This window comes from Schistocerca gregaria, chromosome 3 (genome assembly GCF_023897955.1).
Source record: "Schistocerca gregaria isolate iqSchGreg1 chromosome 3, iqSchGreg1.2, whole genome shotgun sequence".
Classification (NCBI taxonomy): Eukaryota; Metazoa; Arthropoda; class Insecta; order Orthoptera; family Acrididae; genus Schistocerca; species Schistocerca gregaria.
The window spans coordinates 304,234,000-304,245,804 of record NC_064922.1 but is presented as its reverse complement, the minus strand read 5'-3'; the positions used below and the strand labels follow the sequence as shown (position 1 = coordinate 304,245,804).

Sequence of the window (11,805 nt, the reverse complement as noted above, 5' to 3'; positions counted from 1 at the left end):
CAAACGAAGCGACAATTTCAGAAATTGCGAACAGAGTTGTTGCAAACCATTGAAGAGCGTAGTGAACAAGATCGAACAAGCACTGAGTTTGCAACCACATCCGTATCTGTAACAACACCGGAAAAACAAGCAATTAACGAAGATATTACGCATTTGCGATTCCAGTCACAGGCGGAAAGTAACATACGTGAAATCAGACAGCCTGCACAGCAACAAACACGTTTCGAAATTCTTGATGAACAAACGTCATCACAAACACATGCGGAACCGCAAATGTATGTTTCAAGACAGTTTGGATCGTGCAATGAAGCAGCAAGGCTAGCCAGACAAGATACCCAACCAATACGAGACAATGGAAAGCCAGGTCGCGAAGAGTACAGTGCAATGCATTCAGCTACACGTTCACAACCGATGGAAGAAAATTATTGCGTACCACTCCAACGATACTACGCAAGGGTAGGCGAAAGTTACAGTGGACAATATCCAATGGATCTACCACAACCGAAAAGAACGATGGGAGAAATGATCAGAAACAAAAGTGGCGATGAATCGCGAATTTCATATGGAACTATGACGAAGTACGACAACGATCATTTCCTCACAGTCAGAAAATTTCAACACTTTCGAGAAGTAAACTCATTACATCCACGAACTTTTATTGATCATTCCGAGTAGGATTACCAGAACACTGGACTCTAACACACAAATTAGACTTTATATGTGCACACATGTCAGGAACAGCCGCAGAAATCATGCAGAATGTTTCAGCGACATGCCGATCGTACGAACATTTCAGAGAGAAGTTTCTCTCACGATATTGGTCCAGCGAAGCACAGAACAGAGGCAAGTACGAATTATTACAGAACCCATATTTTGAAAATTCAGGAGAGAAGAATCCCGTGAAATTTTTCGAATTAATGGCAAAGAAAAATCAATGCTTAGATGTACCATACAGTGACGGAGAGTTGATTAAATTATGCGCGTTGAAGCTACCATTGAAATACCAGAAATCATTAGTAGGTCGCGGAGTCAATGACGTCGAAGCAGTTACAGGTATTCTAAGGGAACTATAGTTCATATTTGCGGAAGATGACGCAAGAAAAAGACGAAGCGCACGTGAAAACGAAAGCAAAAAGCAGTGTAATCCACAAGACACAGTACGAAGAAACAATAATCACGAACCACGTGATAACTTCGCACCAAGAAACGACAATAGATTTCAACAAAGAACCGGTTATGGATTTAGAAGAGAATATGGCAACAGCTATAATGCACCCAGGAACGGCAACAACTATTACAGAGGGAATAACGACAACTGGAACGGGTACTGGAGAACCAATAGACCGACAAATAATCAACAAAGAAACCACTATCAACAAGCTGAACAAGAAAAGCGAATACAGATAGGTGGAAGTAAGTCCACCAAACTGCGATAAGCGTTCGAATTGATAGCTAAGCGCCCATGCCAAAGAGAATGACGCACCGACCTAGGGCAATTGCAGCACCTTGAACAGAGAAGTAAAAATCTTATCACGAGAAGAGAAGAAGGAAGAAACAAATCCGCAGGGACCAGATGAAAACGAAGACAAGAAAATAACAATATCGTGTTGGGACGAAATTAATTGGAAGAATACTGACGAGGAAGATGAATTACCAGAGGCAATCACAACAAAAGTAGGAGGAAAGGACGAAGTAATGAGTATTGCAGAGTTATTTGAGATGGAAACCAGGGAAAGCGAATTCAATGAGGATAATGCGCAGTCGACAGAAGTTGAAAATAAGTTACAAGTGGGCACACAACCCAACGTATATAATGAAGGAAGTTATGAAGCGATAATTAAAGCATTTAGATGCGATTATGTGGAAGTAGCGACGAAGAAGAAGATAGTCGAGGATGAGGAAAAAGTAGAGGATGTTGAAGGAAGCGTAAATGAAGGAAGAAATAGAGAAGAGGAAATAAAAGAGAGAGAAGTAGCAGTCGAAGATTATCCTACAGAATGTTCGAATTCACAAGGGAAATTCCTAAAAAGACTCATGTATGATTCAGTGGAGGATTCGTTGATGCAAGAAGAAGAAGAACAGAACCAACCCTTTCAAATGCAACCAATTGTGAAGACCACGGTAAAGCATATCGCAGTCAATATTGTAATTGATAGCGGAAGTGAACTGACTGCGATCTCAGAAAATTTATTCATGCAGTGTAATGCCAATGAGGAATTGCCAGTTCTGAAAACACGTAAGATTAAAGTAAGAGGTCCTATTAGAAACAATGCTGCGGAAGTTACGACACAGACAAGGTTAACTCTTTCGTGCTAAGGTCAAAAGATCGAAGCCAACCTCGTGATTATACCTAAACTAACTATAGATTTGATTATAGGTGCAGATTTTTAAATGAGAGACGAGCGATAATAGATATGGGGAAAGGTAGCGTAACTTTCGGGAATGTCACACTTCTCTTTGAGCAAAAGCTAAAATTAGAAGAAATACCAGTTATAAACAAACAATTAAGAATGACGTGAGATAAAGGCGATGAAGAATTAGAATGGTATGCACAAAAGAAGGAATCGCCTCAACTCATGTTAGAAGTCCATAAAGAAATCGACGAAAAATTGCAACAAGTTCAAGGTATTTCGGAACACAGTAAAAGAGAATTAGAGGGTATTTTACGAGATAAAGCAGAGGTATTTTTACCTAAGATTGGCAGTATTAAACACTTTCAGTACAAGTTTGAAGTAAAACAGCACAAACTATTTAGAGTGCCACCCTATACAATCCCATTAAGCTACAGGAATAAAGTATTCCAGGAGATATCTAAAATGTTAAATGACGATATTATTGAACCAGCTACCTCCACATATAACAACCCACTCCATATTGTACAAAAACGAGATGGGAGCATCAGGTTAGTGCTTGATTCCAGACAGATCAACACAACCATAAACACTGAGACAGATCGCCCAGAAAAATTAGAGGAATTGATTCAAAACTTCCACGGTGCTATTTTCATCAATTGATTTACGGAGTAGTACTGGCAAATAGAATTGGCCCCAGAATGTAGAAAATTTACAGCATTTATAGTATCCAGTAGATGTTGCCAGTTTAAACGATTGCCATTTGGTTTAAACATATCATCAGCAGCGTTTATTAGGGGTTTAATACTATACTCAGTCATGAAATTTTACAAAAAATTACTTGTTATGTTGATGATGTGATTATAGCAGAACCCTCTTGGGAACATCACAAAGACACATTAAATCAGTTTTTACAGATCATGAAAGAGCATGGGGTCACAGTAAATCCAGATTTGGAAGGCAAGAGGTCAAATTTCTAGGACACATAACTTCCGAGAAAGGGGTAATGCCCGACCCAGAAAAACTAACAGCAATCAAAGAATTCTGTACTCCATATAATAAGAAAACTCTCAGAGGATTTGTAGGTCTCACCGGATTCTATAAAAAATTTATTTGGATCGACTCTCTCGCAACACCACGCCTATGTGCACTGACTGGAAAAAACACGCCATGGGTATGGGATCAACAAGCCAATAAAGAATTTTCAAAAGTGAAAAACGCACTAACAACAGCACCGATTTTAGCACATCCTGATCGAACACAAAATTTTTGTATGGGCACTGATAGCGCGAAAACAGGTTTAGGAGCTGTTTTATTCCAAGAATACGAACAGGCAGGGCTAAGATCATATAGAACAATTGCATTTGCCAGTCGGGTACTCACAAAAGGCAAGAAAAACTATTCAGTCACGGAGCTGGAAGCATTGACCATTGTATGGGGCTTCCAACGTTTTCGATACTTCCTATTCGGAAGAAAAACAAAAGTATACACTGACCACAAAGCATTAGGATTTCTGTTATCCGCCAAATTAACTCATGGGAGGTTAGCCAGATGGATTTTAATACTACAAGAATTTGACTTCACTATTACACACATACCAGGACCAGCGAATGTATTAGCAGATGCTTTATCACGATGTCCACAGGGTGCATCCAATAACGTAGGTCTGGAAGCAGCAGAAGACCAGTTTACAATGTACTGTATGAAACAAGTACCTTTAGAAAACTACATTACGACAGCATTGAAAAACATAGGCAAAGAACAGGGCAAGGATCCCGAAATACTAGGAATCAAACACAAGTGGAGAAGTAAGGATTTTCCAGACATTCGACAGCACTATCTCGTAAAAAACAATGTTTTATTTTTTAGACGAAATGTTACAACGAATGAATGGTTAATTTATATCCCAGATGAACTAATTAATAAGTACATATGGTATACACATTTAAGTAATGGCCACTTTGGACCAAAGAAATGCTTTTTTAAAAAAATAAAAGACAAGCCATTTTCCTAATATGGAAAGACGAATTAGAACAGTATTAGTCAAATGCAAAAAATGTATGAGGGCTAAACACGTCACTTTCCAAATCAAACCACCTATGTTTCCAATAATCACTAAAAGATTAAAACAAATAGCTGCAACAGATTTGATGGAGCCTCTCCCACGCACAAAAAATGGATATATTTTCATATTTGTCGTTTTGGAACTTACTTCTAAATATGTTACCTTGACACCATTAAAACTGGCAACAGGTCTTACTATAAGTAAAGCATTTAGACAAGATGTTCTCACACAAGTAGGTCGAGTGGAACGAATAATTTCGGATAATGGCCCACAATACAAATCAGTGCAATGGCAGAACGCGTTAAAACAACACAAAATAAAACCCATCTACATAACTAAGTACAAACCTAACGTAAATCCAGCAGAACGATCTATGAAGGACATAGGCACTTTATGCCAATAATATGCAGGCAAAAGACACAACACTTGGGATATATACCTTAAAGATTTTCAAGAAGTAATAAATGAAATGCCACATAGCACTACACTACTACCTTCAGTTACTGTACTTAAAAATATTGAACCCCCAAATATAACCAGAGAAAATGTTAGATTTCCTATTGTAACACGTAGACAGCACAAACAATTCATAGCAACAGCACTCTCCAACTTCAGATAGGCAGCCATTAAAAGAAAAGAACATTCTCAGTAGGCCAGAAAGTATTTGTAAAAACACACCATCTCTCCAGCAAACAAAAACACAAAGTACATAAGTTTTACACTGCATACAAAGGACCTGTCATGATTAGCCAAATTCCTCATGATAATGCGGTGGAACTAATGAACCCAAAAACAGGCAAAACTTTAGGAGTTCACCATGTATCAAAAAGTATGAAGATTAATTTTATTACTGGTAAACAACCAGCACAAAATTATGTTGCAGATAAGATCGTCAGGAGAAAGAAGAATGAAGAGAGAGGAAGGTGGGAAAAAGAAAGTAGTTTCAATAATAACACTAATAGTACCATAGATTAAGGTGAAGAGATAAAGCATAGATAGTCTAACAGCATGAAATACTAAAATGCTATACACCACGACACTACAAAAAAATAAAAAACGAATTTGAGGATTCTTGAGTAGACGTTAAGACTCCAAATATCTTAGAATTGTAACATGGAAAGCTTTTTAAGAAGGCGTAAAGCAAGTAGGTACTAGACATGTGTTAGATGATTATAAGTAAAACTTTTTGTAAGAACCATTGTAAAAACTCCAGCAAGGACAAGATGCAATGACCCACAAGTTGCAACACGAGAAGTATCAAGAAAGAAAAGGACATAATTAGCAAGACACGATTCCTACAAGGCAGAAGCGTCGAGAGAAGGGAGAGGACAGCGAGACCAACAGAGGGCCCTTGTAGAGTGGGCAGTAAATCAGCCCGCTAGGCGGAACCCTGCAGAGACACGACAGGACACAGAACGCCAGAGGGTCTCCAAACCCTCCCACTCAGTGGAGCGAGCAAAAAACGGCCCGACGAGAAGACCACTTGGGCAAGCCACCACTATATGTGTAAAAGTCACACTACTGCTATTAAACAGCATGCTGATGCACGAAACTGAAGAAAACTTCCACGAAGTAAAAATGACACACGCAAACAATTTAAAAGCTCTTTAAAATAAGCATCAATTGGTTTTATTTTTATTGTTCGATGAACAGTCTGGTTTTACTGGACAATTATCTGTTGATAAATATTCATCCATTTGTATCACACACAAGGATTAAAATGTATTCAAATATGGGTCTTTATCGTTCTGTTCAAGCCTTGCCCGATGTGTGGCTCACCCTGGGAGAAAATTGAATAGCTATGTATATCATACGGTATCATTAAACGTTTGAAATTTTCTATTATAAAACTCAGCATCATGATCTGTCAGAAAGTTTGGAGCAATTGTCCAAATGCCCATGCAACTCTGTTCCCTGTCCTTGCTTCATAGGTAAAGCCCAGGCAACATATCAGTGATCATTAAAATATATTTGAATCCTTTATTTTCTTGTGAATATAGTCTCATATCTATAAGATCCATCCGCCATGAAACATCCAAATCTCAAATTACAATCTGTCTGCATGATAATGTATTGTGCATAGGTTTGTGAAGTTTTTAACTGTCTCTGAAATTATTTAATAATGTTTCTCTGAAATGACTTCATATGCCTGAGCTGTACTCCCACTGAGGCTAATACAGGAACAGTTTAACCATTCTACCTTTTCGTTAGGATCTATATATATACACTCCTGAAAATGGAAAAAAGAACACATTGACACCGGTGTGTCAGACCCACCATACTTGCTCCGGACACTGCGAGAGGGCTGTACAAGCAATGATCACACGCACGGCACAGCGGACACCAGGAACCGCGGTGTTGGCCGTCGAATGGCGCTAGCTGCGCAGCATTTGTGCACCGCTGCCGTCAGTGTCAGCCAGTTTGCCGTGGCATACGGAGCTCCATCGCAGTCTTTAACACTGGTAGCATGCCGCGACAGCGTGGACGTGAACTGTATGTGCAGTTGACGGACTTTGAGCGAGGGCGTATAGTGGGCATGCGGGAGGCCGCGTGGACGTACCGCCGAATTGCTCAAAACGTGAGGCGTGAGGTCTCCACAGTACATCGATGTTGTCGCCAGTGGTCGGCGGAAGGTGCACGTGCCCGTCGACCTGGGACCGGACTGCAGCGATGCACGGATGCACGCCAAAACCGTAGGATTCTACGCAGTGCCGTAGGGGACCGCACCGCCACTTCCCAGCAAATTAGGGACTCTGTTGCTCCTGGGGTATCGGCGAGGACCATTCGCAACCGTCTCCATGAAGCTGGGCTACGGTCCCGCACACCGTTAGGCCGTCTTCCGCTCACGCCCCTACATCGCGCAGCCCGCCTCCGGTGGCGTCGCGACAGGCGTGAATGGAGGGACGAATGGAGACGTGTCGTCTTCAGCGATGAGAGTCGCTTCTGCCTTGGTGCCAATGATGGTCGTATGCGTGTTTGGCGCCGTGCAGGTGAGCGCCACAATCAGGACTGCATACAACCGAGGCACACAGGGCCAACACCCGGCATCATGGTGTGGGGAGCGATCTCCTACACTGGCCGTACACCTCTGGTGATCGTCGAGGGGACACTGAATAGTGCACGGTACATCCAAACCGTCATCGAGCCCATCGTTCTACCATTCCTAGACCGGCAAGGGAACTTGCTGTTCCAACAGGACAATGCACGTCCGCATGTATCCCGTGCCACCCAACGTGCTCTAGAAGGTGTAAGTCAACTACCCTGGCCAGCAAGATCTCCGGATCTGTCCCCCATTGAGCATGTTTGGGACTGGATGAAGCGTCGTCTCACGCGGTCTGCACGTCCTGCACGAACGCTGGTCCAACTGAGGCGCCAGGTGGAAATGGCATGGCAAGCCGTTCCACAGGACTACATCCAGCATCTCTACGATCGTCTCCATGGGAGAATAGCAGCCTGCATTGCTGCGAAAGGTGGATATACACTGTACTAGTGCCGACATTGTGCGTGCTCTGTTGTCTGTGTCTATGTGCCTGTGGTTCTGTCAGTGTGATCATGTGATGTATCTGACCCCAGGAATGTGTCAATAAAGTTTCCCCTTCCTGGGACAATGAATTCGCGGTGTTCTTATTTCAATTTCCAGGAGTATATATATTCAGTAAGTATTTTCTGAAAAACAAATATTACATATGGCTATTGTACATAGCAAAGACAACACGCCAAATGGATGAATAAAAAGTCTCAACAGTAGCAAATAGAAAGTAGTATGAAACCCACATAAGCTAGTAGACATGTCTACTGTTGAGATTTTTTATTCATCCGTTTGGTGTGTTGTCTTTGCTATGTACGATAGCCATATGTAATATTCTGCCTACCTTGTATCTTTTTCAGAAAACACTTGCTGAAGTTTGGCGTTTTGAGAGTATCACTTACGCTAAACCTGGTAATCTATCAGATATTCAACTCGCAACCTGCGTCGCATGTTTGCTTAAGCTTATCAGTTGTGTTGTGGTTGGCAGGAGAGCCAACCGTGTTTTTCTAAAGGAGGCCGAAATGCACGCGTCTTAGCTCACCCAGGCTGGCGTGAGGTCTGGAACATGACAAGGGTATTAGAATTGAGAAAAACGGACGTAGCTGGTGGAATACTTAACTTTAATCCATTAATGGAGTACGTCGCTCTTTATAGTACATGATTCACAATATCAATCGTACGGATACTGGCGCCTTGCTAGGTCGTAGCAAATAACGTAGCGGAAGGCTATGCTAACTATCGTCTCGGCAAATGAGAGCGTAGAAGTCAGTGAACCATCGCTAGCAAAGTCGGCTGTACAACTGGGGTGAGTGCTAGGAAGTCTCTCTAGACCTGCCGTGTGGCGGCGCTCGGTCTGCAACCATTGATAGTGGCGACACGCGGGTCCGACGTATACTACCGGACCGCGGCCGATTTCAAGGCTACCACCTAGCAAGTGTGGTGTCTGGTGGTGACACCACAAGTTGTGTACCAAGTACATACGGTTGTTCCCTGATGACCCCATACGTTCCATCTGTTTCAGTATCTTCATGATGGTTAATGAAATTATAACGTCGGCTACTGTAGTAGTTAGCACCAACACAAACAAGGAAGGAGAGAAGTTGCGATGGCCGGTGGCAGAAATCCAAAACCATCTGTACAAAACACTTTCAGATTAATAGAAAACATTATTAATATTGAGGAAAGAAACAATACTTAACTTCCTGTACATCCTACATGCAACTACATTGACAATCTACTCCAAAGATCGAAAGAAACTGGTACAGCTGTGTAATATCGTGTAGGGTCCTTGCGAACACGCAGAAGAGGCACAACACGACGTGGCATGGACTCGACTAATGTGTGAAGTATTGCTGGAGGGAAATGGCGCGATGAATCCTGCAGGGTACGAGGGGGTGGAGGCCTCTTCTGGACAGCACGTTGCAAGGCATCCCAGATATGCTCAACAATGTTCGTGTCTGGGGAGTTTGGTGGCCAGCGGAAGTATTTAAACTCAGAATAGTGTTCCTGGAGCCACTCTGTAGCCGTTCTGGACGTTTGGGGTGACACTTTGTCCTGCTGGAACTGCCCAAGTCCGTCGGAGTGCGCAATGGACATGAACGCAGGTGATCGGACAGAATGGTTACGTACATTTCACCTGTCAGAGTCGTGTCTAGACGTATCAGGGGTCCCATGTCACTGCAACTGCTCGCGCCCCACACTATTACTGATCCTCCACCAGTCCCATGGTGACATGCTGGGTCCATGGATTAATGAAGTTGTTTTCAAACCCGTACACATCCATTCGCTCGATACAATTTGAAACGAGACGCATCCGACCAGGCAAGATGTTTCCAGTCGTCAACAGTCCAATGTCGGTGTTAACGGATCCAGGCGTGGCATAAAGCTTTGTGTCGTGTTTCATCAAGGTGGTCCTTCAGCTCTTCAAGCCCATATCGATGATGTTTCCTTGAATGGTTTGGTCGCTGTCACTTGTTGATGGCCCAGCATTAAAATCTGCAGCAGTTTGCGGATGGTTGTACTTCTGTCACGTTGAACGATTCTCTTCAGTCGTCGTTGTCTCCGTTCTTGCAGGATCTTTTTCCGGTCGCAGCGATGTCGGAGTAACTCTGTCTTCACTCTGAAGGTGAAGCTTTGACAATACCAGCCACTCGTGTTAGCGAAACGTCAGTAAAATCATGAGATGAACGTCGGCTGAAGAACCCGAGAGAGAAGCCAATAGGCAGCTTCTCAGGATCAGAATATTTGAGAATTTGTTCACGAAACTGTCTGGCACCTTGTATGTAATTGCATCACCGTAGTACTGTCCACAGCTACACTGAACACGTCACCTTCACGTCAAACCCTGAAGCTCAATAACCCACTGGTAGTATGTCTGTTCTGGGTTTTTCCACAAGCGGAAGAAACTTTGACGAGCTGCAGCAACCTCATCCTCGTAATACTTACCGAGAGTAGAAGCAGTCTTCAGGAACTAGCAACTCCAGCCTACTAGTCGGGAATAGCTTCTGAGCGAGGCGGTAAACTCCTGTGCCATCCATTGACAAGAAATAAAGTTTCACAGTGGCTTGCACTTGACAGGTGGCACAATGAGCGTCGAAGTGAGCATACTGCTCCTTCCATTCCTCTTGTTTACAGAACTTGCGGAAAGGTGGAATGCACGGAGGAGGTGCAGTGGCGGAACTGATGTAGCAGCGGCTTGGGTACTAATGAGCTGTTGAACTGCCGTCACCAAGTGCGACATTTGTTGGTTCTGAAACTGAATACAACGCTTTAGGTCAAAGCCAGAGGTGTAGACGTAGGTGGTGTAGCTCTTCGTCTTCAGGCCGCAAGTGACCCATCGGGACCATCCGACCGCCGTGCCATCCTCAGCTGTGGATGCGGATAGGAGGGGCGTGTGGTCAGTACACCGCTCTCCCGGTCGTTATGATGGTTTTCTTTGACCGGAGCCGCTACTATTCGGTAGAGTAGCTCCTCAATTGGCATCACGAGGCGGAGTGCACCTCGACAAATGGCAACAGCTCATGGCGGCCCGGATGGTCACCCATCCAAGTGCTGGCCACGCCCGACAGCGCTTAACTTCGTTGATCTGACGGGAACCGGTGTATCCACTGTGGCAAGGCCGTTGCCTGCAGGTGGTGTACGAGGCGGGTTAAAGGCCATTTTAATTAGATGAGCGCTGCACCACGGTAATTATACACAAATAGTGAAAGCGTTGTCTCTCGTCTGCAATTAAGAACACAATTAGTAGCGATGCGCCTCTGAAAGAAAAAGAGAGAAATATTGGTGACGCGCTGTGACGGAGTGGCGAACAACGCAGGCAGCGTTGCTTTTGTAATCCTCGTTACCAGTTGTGTCGGCTACAGTAATAGTCAGCACCGACACAAACAAGGAACGAGAGAAAGTGCGATGGCCGGTAGCAGAAATCCAAAATCATCTGTACAGAATTTTGTAAACTCTCGTCGCCAGTTATGTAAAGGCCTCGTCGCTAATGCTATGGTTGGCGAGCTTGTGAGTTCGTGAAACGGCTTCTGGTGTAGTACACCGTTAAGACGACTTCTCCCTGCCACTGTTACACGGCTATGCCCCAGTGTCAGGTAACAGGATAGGAGAACGAAGGTTCTGCGAGACTCCAAACAATTAGTATCAAAATCACACAAATGAGTAAAAAGATTTAATTATCTTTATGACTTGTTGAACATTGAATCTGCAACACAGCTTGTAATATAACACAAAAAAGGCCCTCAGTGGCTAAGTGCAAATTATCGTTGCTAAACTTCACAATATATAGCAAATGCCATTTACAAGAACTGTCTGTTCACTTCTAAAAGTTCACTAAACGACGTTCCCTGTCTAAGTCAGCC

At 43.3% G+C, this 11,805-nt stretch overlaps 1 pseudogene; it reads right to left on the bottom strand.

The window, feature by feature from the left end:
- Positions 1-10,953: 10,953 nt before the first annotated feature.
- On the bottom strand, positions 10,954-11,071 carry LOC126356554 (5S ribosomal RNA; annotated as a pseudogene).
- Between the last annotated feature and the right edge of the window lie 734 nt (positions 11,072-11,805).